Source organism: Hibiscus syriacus, unplaced genomic scaffold (genome assembly GCF_006381635.1).
Source record: "Hibiscus syriacus cultivar Baekdansim isolate YM2019G1 unplaced genomic scaffold, ASM638163v2 tig00111330_pilon, whole genome shotgun sequence".
Classification (NCBI taxonomy): Eukaryota; Viridiplantae; Streptophyta; class Magnoliopsida; order Malvales; family Malvaceae; genus Hibiscus; species Hibiscus syriacus.
This window is the reverse complement of record NW_024063059.1, coordinates 8,658,626-8,685,298: the sequence shown is the minus strand read 5'-3', so window position 1 is coordinate 8,685,298 and position 26,673 is coordinate 8,658,626. Positions and strand designations below refer to the sequence as shown.

At 34.6% G+C, this 26,673-nt stretch overlaps 1 long non-coding RNA gene and 1 pseudogene across 2 annotated transcripts in view; one reads left to right on the top strand and one right to left on the bottom strand.

Moving 5' to 3' along the window:
• Positions 1-2,456: 2,456 nt before the first annotated feature.
• LOC120158773 lies at positions 2,457-14,279 on the top strand (annotated as a pseudogene).
• A 63-nt stretch (positions 14,280-14,342) lies between these two features.
• Positions 14,343-26,673, bottom strand: part of LOC120158556 — a 30,610-nt gene continuing 18,279 nt past the window's right edge. For both annotated transcript variants that reach the window (XR_005519244.1, XR_005519243.1), the window contains 2 exons: positions 18,866-18,871; positions 14,343-14,353 (listed from right to left, as the gene is read on the bottom strand). This is a non-coding gene — a long non-coding RNA (uncharacterized LOC120158556). The remainder of the gene's footprint in view (positions 14,354-18,865; positions 18,872-26,673) is intronic.

Genomic DNA, 26,673 nt, shown 5'->3' with positions numbered 1-26,673 from the left:
TCCTCATTACTTCAAATTTTCTCATGAATAGTTCCTTATGATTCACAACAATCCTTCTTGCTCTTGTAGTTTTTCGAATGACTTTCTTTGAGTATGTGGATAGTTTTTTCTTCATATCCATGACTTTAATGCACCAAATAATCTCAAAAATAAAATGGAACTCGTCATTACCAATTGCTCCATGTAAGTGAATCAATTTTCTGCAAAATGAAACAATGTTGGATAATGGACATAGCAAACCAGGGTGGATGTTTAATTGGCATTGGTTGTTGAATCTTCTTTAATATTTTCATTGCACTTGGAATATCAATGCTCATAACTATTGGAACATCAATTGACATAATATTTAAAATATCAAATGGCATAACTCTTGAAACATCAAGGGACTCGTCTCGTGAATGTCCAAAATTCAAGCCTATTGGTGGCTCAAATAATAGATCCTTTAGTTCTCCATAAGTCACGATTCTTGAATCATCTCATTGAAAAGATGCATCTCTTGGATTGTCCTGCAAAACAAAAGAAAGAATAGTAGAAGAAGATTTGTTAGGTAAAATCTATTCTCCAATCTCATTTTCTTTTCTACACTCATTTTCAACTCCAACATTTCCTTTTTCCACTCTCTCATTTTCATTCTTTTCATTTTCCACTCTTTTTATTTCATTCAAACACCCTTGTTTTTTTATTTGTTCATTGGTGAAAATAATTTCAAGAACAACTATTGAAATATCTTTATCTTTGCCTTTAGGTACACAACAATCATTTTTATCGTTGACGTTGCAAATGGTCATGGATTAACCTATTAAGGATTATCATTCGGTTGAAGGCTCTACTTTGCTTGACTCTTTGATGTTGATTCTTCCTAGGATGTAAACTCATTTCAACCTTTACTTGAAATATTAATAATTCCAACATTGGTGGTGTAAAGTAAAGGAATATCGGACTTACATGTCTCCAAAGAGATATCATTTCTAAGATCTACGTTGATTGCTACTTTTCTCTTATCTTGTCTCGGATTAACTTGTTCAATCGCCTCTAATTTGATTTATTATTTGTTTTATAGTTGGTGACAACTTTATATATTCCTTTTGACTTTGTAGCACTCCGATTAGGACATTGGCTAGGTGTGTGTCCTTTTTCCAAACAACGGTAGCATCTAAAATCGGGAATGTAAGTTTTTTTTTAATTGAAGTAGTATTCTTTTTTGGCACGTGCTCCCTCGATTGAGAAACTACAACATCCCTTCTTGGACATTAACTCGAATTAGAGATTGAACCCGAATAGTGCTTTGGAGTATTCCTTTCGCTTGAAATGGTTCTCAATTTTTTCCTTCGCAATATTGTTAACTAATGAACCATTTCTTACATTTGTAAATTTGGTACACCACCATTATTTTGGATGTCACCTTGTCTTGAAACATTAGAATTGTCTCTAGAATGATGAAACATAATTAATAAAATAAAGAAAGAAATCTCACTGACACAAAACCTCATCAAATTCACTCCAATGGAAAGTCACTCTCATGATGTGCTCTCTTTCCTTTTACCACTCTTTCTCCCTTTTCAAGTCCTTTTGTAACTCCCTCAAGGCTTGCAAGGTGTCTCATGGTATTTGACTGAAACAAACTTGGCTAGGTAGGAGATTTGAAGTAAGTAAATAAGAAAATGGCTACAAATAAATAAAATGGTGAGAATAGGCAAATAAATTGTAAATTGGCAAATAAGAAAATGATGTAAATGTAACATTCTTGATTTTTTTTCAAAGAGGAAAAGATTTCTCCCTCCCACTTAAAATTTTTCTTTATATTTTTATTATTTTTTACTAACTCGAGAGAGAGAAAACTATTTTCTTACTGAATCATTGTGGCTTTGATACTAAATGTTATGATCCCGGTTACGATTCTAAATCATATATGTTGTTGCCCGATCGTGATTCTAGTAAGAGTTTGAATTGCTTGCTTTGAACATGAAATTGTGAATTGTAAGATGTTAAAGAAAGATAGAAATGTAATAGAAATTAATGATTAATTATGGACACTACAAGAAAATATAACTTTAATGCCACACGAACAATGACACACGCTAATTTATGACTTGCAAAAACTGTGTGTCATAAAAAAGGTTATGTTTCTTAAAATATGAACGATTTATAACTTACAATAATGTGTGTCATATTTAATAGTCATAATCCAAAAAAATTACAAAACACGGAGTACACTTTTTAAATGTATGTCATCTATAAAAGTCTTCTTTTAATTCCCCCCCCCATTATTTTCATCATTTCCCACTTCTTCCCCCTCGATAATTATCAGTTCACTCCACATGCTTCCCCTTTTTCTCTTTATCCCTTTTTCCTTTTGTCCCAAACTCCATCTTCTCGAAGGGATTATGTTATCTTTTTGTTACACTGATTTTTCATACAACTACCTTGAAGGGACCATTCCAAGTGAATGTGCTTCAATGAATTTGACTTTTGCATCCACCGTCACGTACGATAGCCGAGCAATTGTCATTGACGGGAAACATCGCGTTTTAGTATCCGGCTCTATTCACTACCCTCGTAACACCACTGATGTAAGCTTTAATTTTCTGTCATTTTCCCCTTGTTTTCCCTTTACCTATTTTTGGAAGAGGAAAAAATGTGTTTCATGTTTTCAGATGTGGTCGGACCTTATACAAAAATCCAAAGACGGAGGATTATATATGATCGAAACTTACGATTTTTGGAATCTGCACAAACCAGTTCGAAACCAGGTTCTGCCTTCTTTTTTCATCTTCAGTTAGTGTGTTAAAACTGTTATGAACTTATGCACTAAAAATTAATCCCATTGATTATTTCCCTGAGTTTTGATTATCGATGTTTATAGTATAATTTTGAAGTAAGAAACGATTTGGTTAAATTTGTGAAGTTATTTGCAGCAACTGGTCTTTATGTTCATCAGCGCATCAGACCATATGTTTGTGCTGAATGGAATTATGGGTAAAATTTTATTTATTTATTTATTTATTTTTGGGTATGTTTAATTTTCTTTTATTTGTTAATAAATATTTGCAGTGGATTTCCACTTTGGTTACATTTTATAACCGGGATCAAGTTTCGAACTGATAATGAACCATTTAAGGTAATATATTTATCCATAAAAATAGTATTACTTTATTATTTATATAAATTAATCTCTTCTTTATTCATCATTCTCTTATGTTTCGTAAAGTTCACTGAAATTGTTGGAAGGACTGTTAGCTGAAATGATTAAAAACAAGTGTAAAAATGTTTTTTAGGCAGAAATGCAGAGGTTCACTGCCAAAATTGTGGACATGATGAAGCAAGAGAAATTGTATGCATCACAAGGAGAACCCATTATTTTGTCACAGGTATACGTTTTGTGTTTGCTCTTTTCTTCTCCAATTTTCTTATGAACAATTCCTGTTGTTGTTGTCAGTGCTATAATATTTCCCCTAATGGTTTTCTGGGTTTTCTTATACAGATTGAAAATGAATATGGAAACATTGATTCAGCATATGGGGCAGGTGCAAAACCATATATTAAATGAACAACTGATATGGCTGTCTCATTGGATACTAGAGTTCCCTGGGTTATGTGCCAACAATCTGATGCTCTTGATCCCATTATAAGTTTAAGGTTTCAAGATTTAGGTTTTTTACTTGCAATTTCAATCATAGTTAATTGTTTCACTTGGAATTTGCATGTTTTATTCAAAAGAGGTTTCAATATGTTTCTTGTTTGTTTTGAAAATCAAGGCATTGGTTGGTTTTTGACACGTAATTTATTCTTTTATCTGGGCAATGACCGATTAACACCTGCAATGGATTCTACTGTGATCAATTCACTCCAAATTCTAATAAGAAACCGAAAATGTGGACCGAGAATTGGTCTGGATGGTATGGTGTCCAAGTCCAACTTGTCAATATAATTTACAATCTGACTTCTACTTAGTAGATGTTTTAATGATATAGATTAAATGTCTCCATCATAATGTTGATTCTTTGCTTCTCTTATTCAACTTTTTATCAAAAAGTATTTCTTATTCATTACTTCCCAATATATTTCAAATGCTAGGTTCCGTTCATTTGGTGGTGTCGTTCCCTACAGACCTGTAGAAGACCTAGCATTTGCAGTTGCACGGTTTTACCAAAGAGGTGGAACTTTCTAAAACTATTATATGGTAATCATAATTGGAGTTTCAAATGTGTTTGTACATTGGCTTTTATAGTAATAAAATTTAATCCTAGAATCTAGTATGCAGTCTCATTTCAAACGGAACTTATGGGTCAAATGTTTTTGTTTTTCTTAAAACAGTATCATGGTGGAATGAACTTTGGAAAGACTACAGGTGGACCCTTCATTGCTACTAGTTATGATTATGATGCTCCAATTGATGAGTACGGTATGTCTTCAGTCAATCTAATAAAAATTGTTAGCACTTCTAAGCATTTACTTGGCCTCCTGTAACATACTTGAGGTTATCATCTTGTATGCAACTTAACTCATATTAGTGGTTATTACAATAGAATGAGTAATGTAAAACCATGATTATTCGGTTTATAATTTCATAAACGACATCTTCTAAGTTTCACCTGTCTTCCAATTCATTGATTTTTTTCAGGACTTGTTAGACAACCTAAGTGGGGTCACCTAAGAGATGTTCATAAGGCTATAAAGCTTTGTGAAGAAGAACTGATAGCCACTGATCCTACCATTTCCTCCTTGGGTCCAAACTTGGAGGTATTTTCCATATTTATTTCTCTTCCTTTCTCATTTTAAAAGAGAATATTACTTCTTTGCTTCTATGTCGGTTATGAATAAGAACTCAAGGAGGGTTGCTTCTTTATTACTTCATTGTCTGATTGGTGAGCAAGGGTCCCGTTGAAATCTCAAGGATCATAATATTTTATACACATAAATGAAAAAAAAGATAAATCACTTTTTTTCTGATCATAAACACTTCTTAAGAATTTTCTCGAGAACAAAATGTGCTCAGGCTATTATTGAAAGATATAGTTGAAAATCAATTAACAGTGGCCCAACAGTTTCTTCTGCCAGATCTTGTTCAAATTAATCTGTTCATTAATGTATTTCCTTCTTCTTCCCAGGTTGTTGTGTTGAGTTAATCGATTGACTGAATCGGCCAAGAGGGGGGGTGAATTGGCAATAAATATTTTTGTGGAAGCTTTTGCAGAAAATTGAAAGAAATTGCATAGCGATTTAGAGTGGTTCGACTTTATCAACCAAAGTCTACATCCACTACCTTAGCTATCCACACTAAGGATTTTCCAACAAATTCACTAATTTGTTCTTTCTTTTGAGGCCAAAGAGATAACCTTACAACTCCCTCAAGAATATACCCCAATTCTTGAGAACACTCTTTTCTCAAAGAGAAATACAAATTTGCAAACTTACAAGAAAAACCTCACAAGGAAAATATGTTTGCACAATTCTAGAACAAAGAAAGAACACTCAAGAATAAATACAATTGAGCACAATAAGTGTTCTTGAAAGCAAAATGAATATTGAATGAAAAATAGGCTTGAAATGCTCAAACTTGAGGTTTGATGCTTTCTCTTTGATTCTCTCTTGATTCTAATTGCTTGATGTTTCTTGTTATTGATCAATGGCTTCTAAGCTTGCTTAAATACACCTTGAATCACTTCTGAACATTGGGGATGATTAGAGAAAATAATATAGCTGTTATAGTGTGAAAATAATTAATAAAACAGTTTAGAGCGTGGGGGGAATCGATACCCCCTATGGGGAATCGGTTACCTAAGTGTAAAATTCAAATATTTCGACCGTTATACAAGGGGGGGAATCGGTACCCCCTGGGGGGGAATCGGTTCCCTCCGAGCATACTGGAAATCTCGGAGCCAAACCATTCAGGGGGAATCAGTACCCTCTTGGGGGGGAATCGGTTCCCTCTGAGCAATCTGGAATTTTTGGCTTTGAAATGGTTCGAAATACTTTGTAAAATTATTTTGAAATTGTTTTAAGTTTAAAACTTAATTTTACACTTTGAGTAAGGATTAAAAATGATCTTTGAAAGATTTGGAATAATGTTTTGATATTCGAATAATTCTATTGAATATACTTAGAAAATCATTTGGAAAATCTTAAAATTCATTTAACTTAATTTGATATATCAAAATATCAAAATGTTTTCAACAATCTCCCCCTTTTATATATAACAAAACATTTTAGTAATTTTAAGAAATCATTTAAAAACACTTCTCCCATTTATCATTTAAAAACACATTTAACACTTCTCCCCCTTTTTGTTAAATCAAAAAGACATTTTAAAGAATTTAAACAAGGTTTTGAAATCATTTAGCCAATTGATTATATATAATATAAGCTGCTAAGATCACAAGCAAGAGAAATGTTAGCCATTAGTTTCATAATCAATATTCATAATTAATGTGAAATGGCAAAATTGGTCATATATCTAATCATGAAGTAAATGATGCAGTAATGAATAAATTTAATCACACCAAATAGATAATTTCTAACCATTCATAAATCCAAACAAATTCAAAGTCAATCAATCCACAAATTCAAACATTCCAAAATATTCAAAATGTTAAAACAATAAGTTTGGAGTTCAAAGCAAAACATAGAATCACATATCAGGATCAGGAGGAGGAAAACGAGCTCGCATAGCGGCCATTTCGTTAGTGAGGTCATTAATACGCGCGTTGGTTGCTTCATTGTTTGCACGCATCTCCCAAAGAATTTCTAATTATTGAGCTCCCATTGTAGATAAGTGGGACTCTATAGAAGAAAAGCGTGAATCCATGGTAGCGTATCAAAAATCGACTGTCTCCATAAAGGATTGGAAATATGGAGGCATTTGATGCGTTTGTTGTGCTTGCTCTTCGGGCTGCTCCTCGAGCTGCTCAGGCTCATCTTCGGCTTCATCGATGTCTCACATTAATTGCTCAAGCTCGAGATCTTCGTCAGCTTCGGGTGGAGCTTGTGAAGAACTAGCTCCCGGAGTATTTGCAGAAGATCGAACCCATTCACCGGTTTCCTTATCCTTAATCCATCCCGCTCTCGTTAAGGAAAGAAGGTTAATTTGTTTCTTAAGGGGAAAAACAACATCTAGACCGACTCTAAGCCCAGCTTTGGAAAACAGATTACTCAAAATGCAACTGTAAACAAGAGATGAACAGAGTTTCTTGCTAGGAACAAGATTTACGGTTTCAACAATTGTAGCAAAAATAATCTGAGGTAAGTTAATTTTAATATTGTTTTCGAAACAATGTAACCACCAAAGATCTAAGGCTCTAAGAGTAGAATAACGACCTCCGGATGGTCGAAACCACCAAGAAATCATTAGATGAAGAAAACGTTCATGAAGGTCTAAGACACTTGCACTATCCCTTCTTTTATAACGAGATCCTAAAACCTGTTTTTCATTTGAAATACCATCATTATCTAGTCCGAATGTATTGGCTATGTAAGCCGACTCAATATATAAGAATTGTCCTAGGAGGTAGGAACGAATTCCTATGGTTTCGGTTTCAGTTTGGTTTTTAACACAAACATTAAAATAGAAATACGAACAAGTTGATGGTAACGATGGGTTCAAGGTCAAAGAGTTTATCAAATTTCCACTCTTGTAAAAGAGGAAGATATTTAAAATTTATAGCTAACATAGCTTGACGAGAAGGAATACGTTCTTCCCGGATTTTGTAAGAGTCGAAATATTGATAATACCAAAAACGATGATTTCTAGGACCAGGATGATTGAAACATGAATTTTGGATAGTCAAATTAGGATCAATGGGATTAGGATTAGAAATTGGAATAGGAGGAGGATTTGGAGGTGGATTTGGTTGACGGTGTGAGCGACTAGATGATGACCTAACACGTTTAGGATTTGACATGGTTTAGGAAATCGGAATAGAATTGATAACCTGCAATTTAGAAAACACATGTATGCAATTTAATCAATCCCAAAACTCAATTGAGTCCTCAATATTTCAAGGTTCTCTAAATCAATCCTAATGGGCAAAGTTTTTTTTAAAAAAAAAACTTTTAAAAAATATGGTTTTCCTATCTAATTTGCATCCTTCATAATCCGCATCAGAAAAAGCATGCAAGCTAAAGCTAGAGTCTCTAGGATACCAAAGTCCTAAACTAGGAGTGTCCTTAAGGTATCTGAAGATTCTCTTAACAGCTAGTAAATGTGATTCCTTAGGACATGATTGAAATCTAGCACATAAGCAAACACTAAACATAATGTTCGGTCTACTTGCAGTTAGATAAAGTAGAGATCCAATCATTGACCTATATAATTTAACATCTACACATTTACCTCCTTCATCTAAGTCAAGCTCTGTTGAAGAGCTCATTGGAGTGTCATGAGGTTTCCCATTTTACAGTCCAAACTTCTTGAGCATATCTTTGACGTACTTAGCTTGATTGATGAAGATGCCATCTTTTCTTTGCTTGATTTGGAGTCCCAAGAAAAATGAGAGCTCCCCATCATGCTCATCTCAAACTCACTTTGCATTAGCTTAGAAAATTCTTGGAAAAGAACATCATTAGTAGAACCAAATATTATATCATCAACATAAATTTGAACTACTAATAAATCTTTACCTTTATGCTTCAAAAAACAATGTAGTGTCAACCTTCCCTTTTGAAAAACCTTTTTCAATTAAAAAAATTTGACAATCTTTCATACCAAGCTCTAGGAGCTTGCTTTAAACCATAAAGAGCTTTTGTCAATTTCAAAACCATTTAAAAATGCACTTTTAACATCCATTTGATATAATTTAAATTCATTGAAACATGCAAACGCTAATAACATTCTAATTGCTTCCATCCTAGCTACGGGAGCGTATGTTTCATCATAGTCTATGCCCTCTTCTTGAGTATACCCTTGAGCAACAAGTCTAGCCTTGTTTCTCACTATATTACCACTCTCATCAAGTTTATTCCTAAATACTCATCTAGTACCTACAGTAGATTTATTACTAGGCCTTTCAACTAATGTCCATACTTTACTTCTCTCAAATTGATTTAACTCTTCTTGCATAGCCATAATCCAATGTTCATCATTTAATTCTTCTTTAATATTCTTAGGCTCTATGCATGAGATAAATGCAACATAATTACAAATATTTCTAAGAGAAGATCGAGTTATTACCCCTTTGGATGGATCACCTATAATTTCACCATCCTTGACATAGTTGTACTCTCTTGGATAAGATACTTCCCTTTCTTCAATGGTTGGATTCTCAAGATGATCATGAGTTTCCTCATTTTTCGTTTCTTCCTTTGATGATGGTTCTCCAATGTCATGTCTAACATCATTTGTATTTATAACACCTACATCATCATTCACACAAGAATCCTTCCTCGGAAGGGGGTTATCATCGAAAACAACATGTATAGACTCTTCTACAACTAAAGTTCTTTTATTAAATACACGATAGGGTTTAGAATTTAAGGAATAACCCAGAAAAATTCTTTCATCACTTTTAGCATCAAATTTGCCAAGGTTTTCTTTACCGTTGTTTAAAACAAAACATTTACATCCAAAAGGATGAAAATAACTAATGTACAAGCGGTATTTGTGGCTTCCGCCCAAAATATTTTGGCAAATTATTTTCACAAAGCATGGTTCTAGCCATTTATTCTAAAGTTCGATTTTTTCTCTCAACAACTCCATTTTGTTGAGGGGTTCTAGGTGCTGAAAAATTATGGCTAATACCGTTAGAGTTACAAAATTCAGTAAATCCAGATTTTCAAATTCAGTTCCATGATCACTCCTAACACTAGTTATAGTAACCTTTTTCATTTTGGATTACTTTTGAAAACGTGATGAATTGTTCTAATGCTTTATCTTTAGTACTTAAAAATAGAACCCAAGTATATCTAGAATAGTCATCTACCAAGACAAATGCATATTGTTTTCCACCCAAGCTAGTAGTTCTAGTTGGCCCAAAAAGATCTAAATGGATCAATTGTAAAACTCTACTAGTTGATACATAATTAATGGATTTAAAAGAACTCGCTTTGTTTTCCTTTAGCACAAGCATCACAGATTTTATCATTATCAATTTAAGCTTAGGCAACCCTCTTACTAGGTCTCCTTGAATTAACCGTTGCAAAACACTCATACTAGCATGTCCTAGTCTCCTATGCCATAACCAACTATCATGTTCATCCTTAGCAACTAGGCATAAATTAGTCATATCAAAGAATCTAATGCACCATGTATATGTTTCCTATTCTATGACCAACAGCATAATCCGATTAGATGCAATATCAATGACTTTACAACCATTAATTTCAAATAGACATTGAACCCTTATTGCATAATTGACTAATACTCAATAGATTATGCTTTAATCCATTCACATAAACATTTTTAATTTGTATGGAAGAGGTATTACCTATTGTATCAATACCTTCAATGTGACCTTTTGAATTATCTCCAAAAGTCACTTCTCCTCCATTTTTGGCGTTAAGCTCAATGAACCGGCTTTTGTCTCCGGTCATGTCTTGAGCATCCACTATCAAGGTACCATGAATTTGAATTTGTTTCCGTGCCTTGTAGCAATGCTCCTTTCCCTACATAGATTAATTTTTGATTTTTGATACCCAAATTCTTTTGGGTCCATATTCATTAGTTTCCAAAATCCTAGTCCCCTTAGGTATTCATTTGTGTAGGATATTTTTATCTTTAGTAGTAATGAGTTCTTTAGGAACCCACATACTTCTAACGATTTTTCCATTAGAGGTTCTTGGGGACCTCTATGATTGTAGTTTCTAAAACTTTTTCTAACAAAGTTGGATTTTGAATTTCCACCTTTTTCAAAATGTTTTGTTCCAACTTTATCAAAAGAAGTTTTAAGATCATCAATTTTCTTTTGATGATCATCATTGATCTTTGAAAGTAAATTTTGCAAATCTAAATTTTTCTTTTCAAACTCTTCTAGTTTGATTTGCAAATCTTTGATTTTACTTTCAAGATCGTTGTTGGTTTTGGATATGAGTTGTGTTTCATTTTTCAATTTTGAAACATCATTTTTATATTTTAAAAATAATTTATCATAATCCGAAGCCAACCCATTATATTCCTAATAACTCATCATAGGATAAATCATCAAATCGGATGACTTAGAGGTTACCTTAGAATCTTCCCCAAATGCCATCAAGCACAAGTTAGCTACTTCTTGTTCCTCTTCATCGAAACTTTCTTCATCGCTCCATGTAGCCACATGAGCCCTGTGCTTATTCTTTGATTGACCCTTTTTCTTCAATTGTGGGCAATCATATTTGACATGCCCAGGCTTTTTGCATTCGTAGCAAATGATTGGGTCATTCTCTTTCGGTTCATTTTTTAGGCCTTCATTTCGTTTGAATTTTCTTTCTCGATAAGGTCTCATCATTTTTCTGAACCGTTTGGCAAACAATGTCATTTCCTCGTCATCGTCATCGTTATTCGAATCACTCTCATCTTTTGTGGATTTGAGAGCAACTCTAATGTTTTTTCTTCTTCTCCTTCTCCTTTGGTGTCTCGTCAATCTTGTCGAGGTCAACCTCATCTTCGAGCATCATTTCATGAGTCAGGAGTGACCCAATTAGCTCTTCAAGAGTTAAGGACGTTAAGTCCTTAGACTCGATGATTGACGTCTTCTTTGATTGCCATAATTTTAGGAGGGAGTAGACTAACTTCCTCACAAGCTTTTCATTTGAAATGATCTCTCCATATGATTTGAGACCATTGACAATCGTTGAAAATCTATCCGTCATAGCTTTGATATCTTCATTTGGTTTTATCCTGAAATTTTCATAGCTATGTGTTAGAATACTAATTTTTAGATTTCTTTACCTCATCGGTACCTTCATGAGTGACTTGAAGTTTGTCCCATATTTCTTTGGTGGTTGTACACGATGAAACTCTTCCGTATTCATCTGGTCCAAGAGCACAAAAAATGATATGGATGGCTTTGGAGTTGAGCTGGAACATTCTTGTCTCTCCTTCACTCCACAACCTTGGATGAGTGAGAGGTTTGATGTATCCTTCTTCTACAGCATTCCATGCTCCCATGTCACTTGCTTGAATGAAGTACATCATTTTATTCTTCCAATAGGCATAGTTAGCTCCATTGAAGAAAGGAGGCTTGTTGACAGGCATAGAATCGAGACCGGAGTCGAAGTTTGAAGCGGAGGCCATTGATGACTTTGATTATCGATATAACTCTTCTCGAATCGACTCAAGAGGTGATTAAACCTTCAAATAATTTAGGCTCTGATGCAAATTGTTGAGTTAATCGATTGACCGAATCGGCCAAGAGGGGGGGGTGAATTGGCAATAAAAATTTTTGTGGAAGCTTTTGCAGAAAATTGAAAGAAATTGCACAGCGATTTAGAGTGGTTTGACTTTATCAACCAAAGTCTACGTCCACTACCTTAGCTATCCACACTAAGGATTTTCCAACAAATTCACTAATTTGTTCTTTCTTTTGAGGCCAAAGAGATAACCTTACAACTCCCTCAAGAATATACCCCAATTCTTGAGAACACTCTTTTCTCAAAGAGAAATACAAATTTGCAAACTTACAAGAAAAACCTCACAAGGAAAATATGTTTGCACAATTCTAGAACAAAGAAAGAACACTCAAGAATAAATACAATTGAGCACAATAAGTGTTCTTGAAAGCAAAATGAATATTGAATGAAAAATAGGCTTGAAATGCTCAAACTTGAGGTTTGATGCTTTCTCTTTGATTCTCTCTTGATTCTAATTGCTTGATGTTTCTTGTTATTGATCAATGGCTTCTAAGCTTGCTTAAATACACCTTGAATCACTTCTGAACGTTGGGGATGATTAGAGAAAATAATATAGCCGTTTTAGTGTGAAAACAATTAATAAAACAGTTTGGAGCGTGGGGGGAATCGGTACCCCCTATGGGGAATCGATTCCCTAAGTGTAAAATTCAAATATTTCGACCATTATACAAGAGGGGAATCGGTACCCCCTGGGGGGGAATCGGTTCCCTCCGAGCATACTGGAATTCTTCGAGCCAAACTATTCAGGGGGGAATCGGTTCCCTCTGAGCAATCTGGAATTTTTGGCTTTGAAATGGTTCGAAATACTTTGTAAAATTATTTTGAAATTTTTTTAAGTTTAAAACTTAATTTTACACTTTGATTAAGGATTAAAAATGATCTTTGAAAGATTTGGAGTAATGTTTTGATATTCGAATAATTCTATCGAATATACTTAGAAAATCATTTGGAAAATCTTTAAAATTCTTTTAACTTAATTTGTTATATCGAAATATCAAAATGTTTTCAACATGTTGTATATAAAACATGATCATTATGTTATGCTTTTCTTGCCAATGTGGACACCAAATCTGATGCAACTGTTAAATTCAATGGTAATTCATACCTTTTGCCTGCGTGGTATGTCATTATCTTATCAGACTGCAAGAATGTGGTTTTGAACACTGCCAAGGTATGCTTCATTAGAAAATTCGCCACCCATTTCAAGTTTTGTTTAGCTTCATTAGCAGCTTAACCAGCTTGCTTCTTGTTCTAGATTTTCATGCCATAACTAGTCAAGATTCTTTATGACAAGTTTCTTTGAAACATTGGAATGAATAACATAAATAATGTAAAACTAGCCTTTTTATCTTCTCTTACAAAAGGATCATAGCTGGAAATTTAAGTTGTCATTATTTTTGGGTTCATATAACCTAACTCTGCAAAAGAGACTGTCTGAAAACCTCTCTCGCAGTTGTACAATGTATTCCTTCCCCGGATTAGGTCAGTCTTTTAGGATCTCAATCGGCTTTTACCTTTGATCAAATGAAATGGGGGATACATATTTAACAAGCTAACTGCAATGAACCTTCCATATCGGTTGTTAAGTATAATGTGCTAAGTTTATGATTATTTTCACTTCAGAACACTAATCAGATCATTTCTGTAGATTGTGTCAGCTTCATCTGCCATGGATCGCTTGCATTTATATTTACTTCATTATGTCAATTTGTTCTTTCAAGTAACTCATATAGTTTTATTCTTCAAATGACAGGAATCTTGAAGCAAACCAATTTTCGGGCCCTGTACCATCTGCACTTGGGGATTTAGTGAACTTGGAAACTTTGTAAGGAAAAACTCAGTACCTTCTTCTTCTTTGTTTAATATTTTACGATTCTCTTAATTTCTTGTTAAATTAGCCTTGATCAAATGATTTGTTTTCATGCTCATTGTAATTTCAGGATGCTCTCCTCCAATAAGTTAACTCAGAATTTGCTAGTGACATTTAGTTTACTAAGAAATCTAACTGACTTGTAAGTTTCTTCAAATTTTCCTCTATTTTAAACCACGTATATAGACACGTTCATAGGATCAACACTGATGTGTTTGCAAATATTGCATTTATCTTATGTGCAGGAGGATTAGTTATATAAATAGGCCAAGTCAGGATTTTCTTGTGCTCAGAATCATGAAACGCCTACTGACATTGTATGTTTAGTGGTCAAATTATCAAATATTTTGAAGGTTCCATCTATATGACAGAACAGAACATAATCTTGTTATATTTTATAGGGTTTTAAGGAATCTTATATGAAAAACTTTATTATGTCGTGATATTTTCAACACGACACGAATGTGTGTCATCTTTTCTAATGAGTGTGCTTCAATGACATGTAAGTAGTCATAATGCGTGTCATAAATTTATGACACACAAATATGTGTCCTCTTCATTTATGACGGGGGCTTCAATGACGCGCAATGAGCGTCATAAATGCGCGTCATAAATGCGTGTCATAAATGCGTGTCATAAATGTGCGTCATAAATTTATGACGCACAATTGCATGCCATCTGAGATTTATGTCGGTGGCTTCAATGACAGGCATTTATGTGTCATCCGTACCCAAAGATGACGCGCAATGCGCATCATTAAAGGGGATTTTTCTAGTAGTGGGAAATGATTTTTATGATTTGTTAAAGTATGGAAGATGATGAAAGTTGTAGTTTGGATGAAATAGAAATATGGTGAAGGTATGGATTGTTATTGGTGTGGATGTGTAAAATAGATTGAAATGAAGGCAAATTGTGACCCGTTAGTTATATGGAGTTAAGAACTAGCAATATAAAGTGATGGAAAATAGAAGTGAAAGAGGGTGGAATATGACCCACTTGCTATAGAAGAGCTAAGAACCAAAGCTATAAACAAATGAATGGTTGAAGACCACAAGACTAACTTGAAGTCGATATAGTTCTTCAAAAGAACTAGAATGAAAGCACTCACAAAGATGTTTTATATATAAGAACATTGTGTGATTACAAAGGCAATGGATGTGCCTATTTATAGTGTTGATAGATACCATCTAAAGAGTCTTACAAATGGTGTTGAATGCTTCACCTTAAAGGTGATGAATGCACTTTATTAGCTTGTCTTCTCTTCTATGTTTATGTGGTCGATTATCATAGTGTTCTTAGGAATTTGGACTTAATTAAGGATGAATATGTCCTTATTTTCGCCCAAAAGAAGGAATGCTCCTGAAATTCCATGGCTTGCTTCCTTTTGAAATAGTAAAGGATGAATGTGGACACCTTGATGAATGTAGACACCCTGCAAGTCCAAAGAAGAGAGTATCTTGGTATTTTAAGCTAATTCACAAAGCATTCATCCTTCTTGAATTTCATAACTGTTGGTTTAAAATAGCCTTCATTGCATGTCTCTTTCGGAAGTCAAATGGCCTCTCGATGGGATGATAAAAATACCTTGAATGCCTTGATAAGATTACCTTGAATGCATAAATAAAGAGGGCCTTAATAGCTTGTCTCTTTGATAAATTTTAAAGGTTTTTTCCTTGGCTCAAACTCATCCAAATCATCCATGCAAAAAATTCCTATAATGAAAATTTTAGATTGCATTGTCTTCGATAAATTAATCATATCTCAAGGTCTCGATATCATATTCAAGTGATTCAAAAGGAGTTGGAAAGCTAAGAGATAGAGGAATAATATCCAATTGATTTTTGGACCCAAACACATTTGTATCGTATAAAAAATGGAATACATTATGATTGATATTCTTTCATTTATTATAACTGTTCAAGTCCCATCATGCACCTAGACACAAAATTAGAAATTGTTCATGCTAAAATGAAATGAGAATTAAACATGTCATGCAAACATTAAAGTAGATACTTTAATGAATGAAATAGTTTAATTAGTGGACTAGCTTTATTGAATGATCCAACATACTTAAATGAAGTAGTTTGCTTAAAACAACTAATGTCTTAATGAACTACATGATTGTATTAAAAAAAACTACATGTATAACCCCTTAGACCCGGTATGGACGTTATGCCCAAATCTAAGCGGCTACATATCGTATTAAAAAAATTATTTTCATATTTAAAACAACGTTAAAATCTATATAACATTATAATATGAAATTAGTCATAAGAAAGGTTTATACGATACACACACACACACACATATATATATATATATGTTATCGTATAAACCTTTCTTATGACTAATTTCATATTATAATGTTATATAGATTTTAACGTTGTTTTAAATATGAAAAGAAATATATATATATATATCAGAAAAACCTTATAAAACACATACAAAACAAAATATCGATAATACAAATATATCGAGATGGTAGAAAAACACGTGGCACCAAAGTATAACAAAAAAACATATAGAGATATATATTGGTACAAAATAAGAGTAGACGGTCCTCCTGATGCCAAATCAGCTACTATCTAAAAATGTTAAAATTTACAGAATGAGCTAAACAGCCAGTGTGCTCCTTATTGTCTATAAAAACATACAGATCAAATATTTCAATAAAAACAGTTTATCAAACATGTTTAAAATATGACCACTACCCCTATTCGATCACCAGAATGTGTAGGTTCCCCAGAACCATACACTCACATGTACACCCGGTAAGGCCTTATACATATAGCATAAGTATCTACGGTAAGGACTTACCCTGAGCACAAAGCATAGGAGCCTACGGTAAGGATTTACCTTGAGCACAAAGCAGACGAGCTTGCGGTAAGGTCTTACAAGTCATAGACTAGGCCTGATATATTTCCTCTAATAATACCCCCAATGACAATAATAAACATGTATGTATTCTAGTGAAAATAGTAGTTTAATCTATTAAAACATGAAAATATTCTAGAATCATAAATCAGATATAGAAATACAAAAATCAGAGATCATATCAGAAATATACAGTAAAACAAATATTAGGTAAACAATATTTAGAAAATCATGTATCGTGTTGTAAAAATATTTAGTATTATAAAAAATCTAAATAGTTCAGATGAATAGTTTATAACAGTAATGTAACACCATAAGGAAACACACCTGTACCGGTATGAGTAGTCTGATAAGAAAGCCTACTACTGAGTCTGTCGATCACAATCAACGGCAACGCTAGATCCTACGAATTAGAAAATCCATATCGAAATTCAAATATAAATAATAATGACCTATATTTAAATAATTTACAGAAACCCACGAGTAACACTCAAAGAACGCGGATTAAGAGATCTGACGGATGAGAAGCACTAGATCTAACTGACCCTCAGTCGGGTGAAACACGAGTACTTTCATAAAAATATTTTCTCGAATCAAATCCATAACCAAATCTCAAATAACAAGTAAAAATGTTAAAAATACTAAGCATTTTTAGATTAACGGGCTTGATTCAGGGCTTTTGGGTCAGAATTTGAAAAAACATAACGCAAAATCAAACTCAAGACATAGAAAAATGTCAAAATGGAGGTTTTCAAAAAAAGTCAAGGTCGGTCAATGGTCAACGATCAACGATTAATGGTTGACCAATTTCGTTCAGGTTGGGTCTGACACGGGTCGGGTCGGGCAGGCAAGTCAGGTCGGGTTGGCCCATTATCAGGCAGCCCACCAGGTGGTGGAATTTCCCCACACGCAGTGACGACGTGTACGGGGCCTTACGAGATCAGAAAAATTATGAAAAAAAATTTGTAATGCATTTTAAGGGGTTTTGAGACACTTGCCAAGCTTGGTTCATAGCAATGAACGGTGGAGAGCTCGATTTTGAAATGTCATAAACATGGCCTTTCTCACCCCCTCACACGCTGGTGCCAATGGAGACAAAATGGACATTGGTGGACTCGAGACGACGCAAGGAACACGATAGTGCAGGAGGTGTCAAAAATGGATGAACGGTCAGCGATGAAACAATGATTGAAGTTTCTTTCTAAAAATAAGAAAGCTTAAAGAAAGAGAATTGGGTTTCTAAATGAGGAAAGTTTCCAGATTTAGGGGTTATTTATTCCGTAAAAATAAAAATGGTAAAATTACACTATACATCCTCTAATTTTTATACTTTTTAAATTTAGATATAAATTTAATTAAAATTTCACTTTGGCACATGAATTTAATTAAAATTTTAATTTAGTCCTCGAAAGAATTTTAAGAAAATTTGTAGGCCCTAAGTTGAGGTGTGACAACTCTCTCCCCTTAAAAGAAATTTCATCCTCGAAATTTACCTGATAGAAATAGATGTGGAAACTGAGCCTCTATCAACTTTAATGTCTCCCAAGTAGCTTTTGAGGGTCCATGGTTACTCCATTGAACTTTGACAATTGGAATATGTCTATTCTGAATAACTCTCTCATTTTGATATAAAATCTTAACGGGCTCTTCCTCATAGGACAAATCAAGTCTCAACTCTACCTCTGCAATCTGAATGATGTGACCTGGATTTGGATGATATCGTCTCAATATGGATACATGGAAAACATCATGCATGTGACTGTGATGGGGAGGTAAATCAAGATGATAAGCAACAGGTACTACTTTCTTCATAATATGATACGGTCCAATAAATATCGGGCCCAATTTACCCTTACTTCTAAATCTCAATACTTTCTTCCATGGAGATACCTTTAGAAAGACCTGATCCCCAATCTCAAACTAGATATTCTTCCATTGTTGATATACATAATATTTATGCCTATCAAACACCTCTCTCAGGCGATCGCGAATCAATCTAATAATATTTTTAATTTCTTTAACTAGCTCTGAACCCAAAGTCTCCTTATCATGCAACTTTATCCAACAGATAGGAGTACGACATTGACGTCCATACAGAGCCTCATATGGTGTCATGTGAATACTTGTCTGGTAACCGTTATTGTAAGTGAACTCGAATAAAGGCAAAAAATCTTCTCAACTACCATGAAAAATCAATCACACAACCCCATAGCATATCCTCCAGCACCTGAATCACTCACTCAGACTGACCATCAGTTTGTGAGTGGAAAGTTATATTGAAATTCAAATGAGTACCCAGAGCCTCGTGCAAATCCTTCTAGAACCTAGAAATAAACCTCAGATCTCGGTCAAAGATGATGGAAAATGGAACACCATGGAGTCTAAAATCTCATATATATACAATTTAGACAACTTGTCCAAAGAATAAATAAACTGAACATGAATAATATGAGCTGACTTGGTGAGTTGATCCACAATCACCCAAACAAAATCATTTTTGGAAGGAGTCAGAGGAAAATTGATAATGAAGTCCATCGTAATACGCACCCACTTCCACTTAGTAATCATAATAAACTACAACAGTCCCGACAGATGTTGGTGTTATGCCTTAACCTGCTGAAAAGTCAGACATCTCACCACAAAATCTAAAATATCTTTCTTCATGCCACTCTAAAAGTATCGCTCTTTGATATTTTTGTATATTTTGTCCCCACCAGGATGCATAGAATAAAGACTACTATGAGCCTCATGAATAATAGCCCGTCTTAACTCATCATCTTTAAGGATGTAGTAACGACCATGAAAGCACATAATACCATCCTGATCAAAAGTATACTCTGAACTCGTTCTCTGCTCAACATGCTCAATAATGGGAAGTAAGGAGCTGTATAGGAGTTGTTTGGCCTTAATCTTATTGGCTAAAGTGGGTTTAACCTGTAACTTTGTTAACAGGCTACCATCATCAAACAAACTCAAACTGGAAAACAAGACTCTCAGATCGGATATCGCCTTAAGGCTCAAGGAATCTGCCACCACATTAGCTTTCCCTGGATGATACTCTATCTTATAATCATAATCCTTTAGAAGCTCCAATTAGCGACGCTACCTCAAATTCAACTCTCTCTGAGTAAGTAGATACTTCAAACTCTTATGATCGATATAGATATAACATTTTTCTCCGTAGAGATAGTGTCTGCAGATCTTCAAAGCAAAAACCACAGCACTAACTCCAGATCGTGAGTGGAATACTTGCACTCATGCCTCTTTAATTGACGTGACACATAAGCGACAACCATCCCATCTTGCATAAAAACATATCCTAATCCATAGTGAGAAACATCACTGTAGACAAAAAATCCTTCACAAACTTAGACTGAATCAACATTAGAGCTTGAGTCAAAACAATCTTCAATTTCTCAAAGCTAGCTTGTTGGTCTTCTGACCAGACACATGGAACATCTTTCCTTAACAGTTTTGTTAGACGAGCTGCAATAATGGAGAACCCCTCAATAAAGCGAAGGTAATAACCATCTAAGCCTAAGAAACTATATATTTCTTAGACGTTATTGGGTTGCTTCCAATTCAGAATATCCTCCACTTTACTCGGATCCACCTTGATACCCTTAGAAGAAACGATATGCCCAATAAAAGCCACTTCTCTAAGCCATAACTCACAGTTGCTCAACTTGGCGTATAACTTGTTTTCCTTCAGAGTCTAGAGAACAATCCTTAAATGATCATCATGTTCTGCTTTAGTTCGAGAATGCACCAGTATGTCATCGATGAACACAACTACAAATTGGTCCAAATAAGGTTGAAACACCTGATTCATCATATCCATAAAAGTATAGCGGCATTAGTTAACCCGAATGACATCACTAAAAACTCATAATGAACATATGAAGTACAAAAAGTAGTTTTTGGAACATCAAAATCCTTCACCTTGAGTTGGTAATAACCATATCATAAGTCTATATTTGAAAAGATAGAAGCCCCTCGAAACTGGTCAAACAAATCATTGAACCTATGAAGAGTATATTTGTTTTTAACCGTGAGCTTATTCAGTTTCCTATAATCAATATAGAGTCTCAATGTCCCATATTTTGTTTTGACAAAGAGAATTGGGGCTCCTCATGGTGAAACATTGGGTCGAATAAATCCCCTATCCAACAACTTCTAGAGTTGGACTTTCAGTTTCTTAAGCTCTTTTAGGGCCATATGGTACTGAGTCATCGAAACCGAGGTGGAACGGGAATAGACTTCAATCTCAAAGTCAACATCAAGTGGTAATCCAGATAACTCTTATGGGAAAACATCGAGAAATTCCTTAATATTCTGGATGCCTTTAATGTCATATCAGGAATCCTAGTATCTAGAATATAAACAAGAAATGCCTTGGAACCCTTCCTAATCATCCTCTCATCTACCAAGGCAGACACTACATTTTTCAGGAATCCATGACATTCCCCGAATCATCATAATCTTTCGGTTATCTAGAGTCTTCAGAACAGCTCTCTTGGTCTCATAATCGAGATTAACTTAATGTTTGCTCAACCAATCCATGCCAAGAATCAAGTCAAACTCCTCCAAAGGTAACTCCATTAGATCAGCCAGAAAGATCTCCCTATAGATCTCTATAGGACACCCTCTATAAATATGATCTAACTCTATGAACTGACCTACGAGACTCTGAAATCTCAGTATTATCAATCAGGATATTAAGACCCTCATAAATGGAATGCGACATATAGGGATAGGTATAACCATTATCAAATAATGAAAAGTAGGGAACATAATAAATAGTAATAGTACCTGCAATCACATCAAGCTTAACGTGGTTTTATCGACATCTAGTAGCGTAAACCAATGAAGGTTGTTTGGCCTCAAATCTGACTAGACCCCTACTCTGAGAAGCTCAGCCTTTACTAGTCGATCCTGATGTTCTCTCCAGATTACATCCCCTTACTAGAGTCTAAACTATACTCTGAGTACGAGCTGGTATCTGAACTATATGAGCATACTCTAAACAATCTCTCAGGAGATGTCACCAGAACCAAATCTAAAATAGGTACCCAAGTTCTTCCTACATTCACCAAAATGACGTCTCCCACAGTGCTTATATGACAGTAAAGGTTGCAATCCAGAAGAACCACCATGAATAGAAGGCATCATAGCTGACGAAGTTTACGCCACAGGCTTGGCACTCGTACCGCCTCTCTAAAAAGACTCACCCCTGCCTCTCTTGGTTGGGCATGCAGAAGAGTCAACAGAACAGAAGGCCTTCTGAATCAGTCAGTCTCGATCTCTATCTCTCATGCGCTCTATACCCACTCGCTCTATCTCCTCAGCGGTCTTGGTTATCTCAACCAATGCTTCAAAGTTTCTCTCCCAGTGGGTAGAAACTCAACTACGGATCTCATACCTAAGTCTATTCTCGAACCTCAAACACCAATCTAATTTAGTCTCAAAAGTTCAGTAGAATAGTGGCTTAACGTGATAAACTCAGTCTTATAATCCATAACAGTCATATCACCCTGCTCTAAATTCTGAAACTCATGGCGCCGCTCATGCAAGTATCTCTCTCTGATGTAGCGACTCCGAAAATGTTCATTGAAAAGATTCCAAGTCAATTGATTTCCTGGATTATTACCGAAAATCGATTGCCACTATCCAAAACTCTCTTTCTTCAGTATATCTAGGGCCCCCTTTAATTTTTCCTCAGGCCTTAGATCCATCTTAGCCATAATCCTCTTTGTATCCTCCAACCAATACTCAGCGTCAGTCAGAGGTCCACCAGTAATTCCCTCGAACGAAACTACTCCAGCATCTACCAAAGACTTCAAAATCTCAATCATAAACATATTACTATGGACTCAAGCAAGTTTCCTGAACATACGAAAGACACCTCTATTAATGGCATCCTCATCCATATCAGAGTCCTCGTCTTCACTGAATTATCTCTGGGAATAGGCGGATCTACATGCGAAACAAGAGGATCTTGCGGTGACATTGGATCATCTATAGTAAAAGAAGGTCGAGTCACTCGCACTCGACCATGGCCTGGCCTACGAACTCTAGCAGCACTCATAGGATAAATATACAAGGCTCTACAGAAAGAATTTGAACCTGAGTTAGACTAGCAACAAGAATCTCAAATATATTTAAACTTATAAAATAAAGTGACATGATTTTTGAAAATATAAAATATCTTGAAAATCCAGATTTTATGACTCATCCACAGTCCAAGTGTTTAAAGCAAATAGCACTGATACCAGTAATACAAATATATCGAGATGATAGTAAAAACACGTGGCACCAAAGTATAATAAATAGGCATATAGAGAAATACAGTGGTAAAATAATAGGAGTAGTCAGTCCTCCTGATGCCAAGTCTGTTAGCCTATGGTCTGCTACTATCTAAAAAGGTTAAAATTTACAAAATAAGCTAAAAAGCCCAGTGTTCTCTTTATGGTATATAAAACATACAAATAAAATACTTCAGTAAAAAAATAGTTTATCAAACATGTTTAAAAATATGACCACTACCTCAATATGATCACCAGAATGTGTAGGTTCCCCAGAACTATACACCCACATGTACTCCTGGTAAGGCCTTATAAATATAGTATAAGGACCTACGGTAAGAACTTACCCTGAGCATAAAGTAGAGGAGCATGTGGTAAGGACTTAACCTGAGCACAAAGCAGATAAGCATGTGTTAAGGTCTTACAAGTCATAGACTAAGCCTAATATACTTCCTCCAATAATACCCCAAATGACAGTAATAAACTTGTATGTATTTGAGTGAAAATGGTAGTTTAATCCATTAAAACATGACAATATTCCAGATACAGAAATCATATATAGAAATACATAAATCAAAGATCATATAAAAAATGTACAGTAAATAAGATATAAGATAAATAATATTCAGAAAATCAGGTATTGTTTCATAAAAATATTTAGTATTATCATAAATCTAAAACAATTCAGATGAATAGTTTAAAACAGTAATGTAAAACCATCAAGAAACACACTTATATTGGGATGAGTAGTTTGATAAGAAAGCCAACTACTGAGTCTGCCGATCACGATCAACGGTAATGCTAGATCCTACAAATTAGAAAATCCATATTAGAATCCTAATATGAATAACAATAACCTCTTTTTAAACAATTTACAGAAACCTATGAGTAACTCTCGAAGAAAGTGAATCTAGCAAATCTGATGAACGGGAAGCATCATATCTAACCGACCCTTGGTTGGGTAAAACACAAGTACCTCATAAAAATATTTTCTCTAATCAATTCCATAACCAAATCTCAAATAAATAAGCAAAAATGCTAAAAATACTAAGCATTTTTGGATTAATGAGATTGATTCAGGGCTTTCAGGCCAGAATTTGGCAAAACGAATCACAAAATCTGACTCAGGACGTCAAAAAATGTCAAGATAGAGGTTTTCAAAAAAATTCAAGCCAGTCAATGATCAACATTCAACAGTCGGTCAACAGCTGGCTGGTTTGGTTCATGTCGGGTCGAACATAAGTCGGGTCAGAAAGGCGAGATGGGTCGGGTCATCAAGCAGCCCACCAGGTGGTGGAATTTTTCCATACATGTGGGGGAGTATGTGGGGGCACGTGCGGGGCCTTACGGGGTCTGAAAAATTACAAAAAAAATTATAATTCATTTTAAGGGGTTTTGAGACACTTACCAAGCTTTGTTCACAGCGGTGAACGATGAAGAGCTAGATTTTGAAACGTCATAAACTTGGCCTTTCTCACTCCCTCACACGCCAGCAAATGGACACTGGTGGACTCGGGATGACGTAAGGAATACGATGGTGTGAGAGGTTTCAAAAACGGAGCAACGGTCGACAATGAAACAAAGAACGAAGTTTCTTGCTAAAAAGAAAGCTTAAAGAGATATAATGGGGTTTCTAAATGAGAAAACTTTATAGATTTGGGGTTATATTCCCTAAAAACAAAAATTAGTAAAATTATACTATAAGTCTTTTAGTTTTTGATACTTTTTGAATTTGGATCTGAATTTAATCAAAATTTCACTTTGACCCTTGAATTTAGTTAAAATTTCAATTTAGTTCTCAAAAGATTTTTAAGAAACTTTTTGGGCCCTAAGTTAGGGTGTGACAACATGCTTTAATGAACTAAATGCTAAAACGAACTAATTAAAGTACATGCTTGAATGAAGAACATGCTTATTTATTCATGCAATTTAATGTCATGCAACTAATAAACTCATGCAAATTCATGCACAAGTAAAAATCATGCAATGAATGATTTCATATGATAAGCATATCCTAAGAGGCAAATGCAAACTTATGATAAGATATAGTGCATAAACGAGCAAGTATATGATGAAGTAAGGTAGAAATCCCTTAAAATTAACCTTAGTGAACTTCAATGATTTGATCATATCAAAAATAAAATTGGGGCTGATTGGAATCACATCACATAATCATATTGGACATAGTGGTAGACATAATTTTCGATGGAGGATCGATTGACTCTGGAATGAACTGGATTATGAATATTGAAATTCTTAATTACAATCATTGTTTCGTCTTTGGTTCAGAACTTCATTCCAATATATAACTAACCATCATTGACTGATGAGTTGAATCCATAGTCCCTAACACTCATACATTACGTCATAATCAGCTTCATACATGTGTGTTGGAGGCTCGATTTGTTTAGTATTTATGGGAACTTCATCTATATAATCATTGGAGTCCATGTTGAATTATGGTGATTCTGGTTTAACGAATAATTTAGTGTCAATGTCATCTGCACTTGGCTCATGAATAGGTTCTTCTGGTAGAGATGAGGGTTTCTCTTTGATTTTGATGTTTAAGTTGAACAAGTTTTCATATGAGTGCCTTCCTCTTAAATTGGAAGGCATTGTGTCATATGGGTTTTGAACTGACTGATGTATCGAAGGCATCTCCATATTAAGGTTGAAGAAGTTGGTAGATAAATTCCTCCCCTGGGGAACTTAAAGACAGTGTCATATAGGTATTGAACAAATTATTGTGTTGTGAAGGCATCTCTATATTGAGGTTAGAGAAGTTGGTAGATGAATACATTCCCCTTGAACTATAAGGGTTGTTGCCATATGGATTATTCATGGAACCAACTCGATAAAGATCGTAACTAGTTGTTGATGAATGCCTCGCCATTGAACTTGATGTAACTTTACCAGAAGGTTGATTTTCCATTAATAATGTGAAAACATTATAGATTATTTGAGTTGGGATTTCAACTTGATCAACTTGATGAGCCAAACCATAGTGGGAGCACAATGACATACCACGAATCACAAGCACTTCAATAAATATGGCATACATTTCTATAATAGACTCTAAATTTTGATTTTGAGCATCAACCATCAAAGCAACATTATCATTGGATAGATTAAATGTTCTATATGTTAATGGAAAAAGTTTAGTCAGAAATTTTTATTGAAGTGAAGACAGTCTTTTAGTACTTCCAACGCGAGCCTTCCTTGAAATTTTTGTGATTAATGACAACTCTCTGAAAGAATTATCTTTTTTAACCTTTTTCACCTAGGTTTAGTTTGAACTTGAGC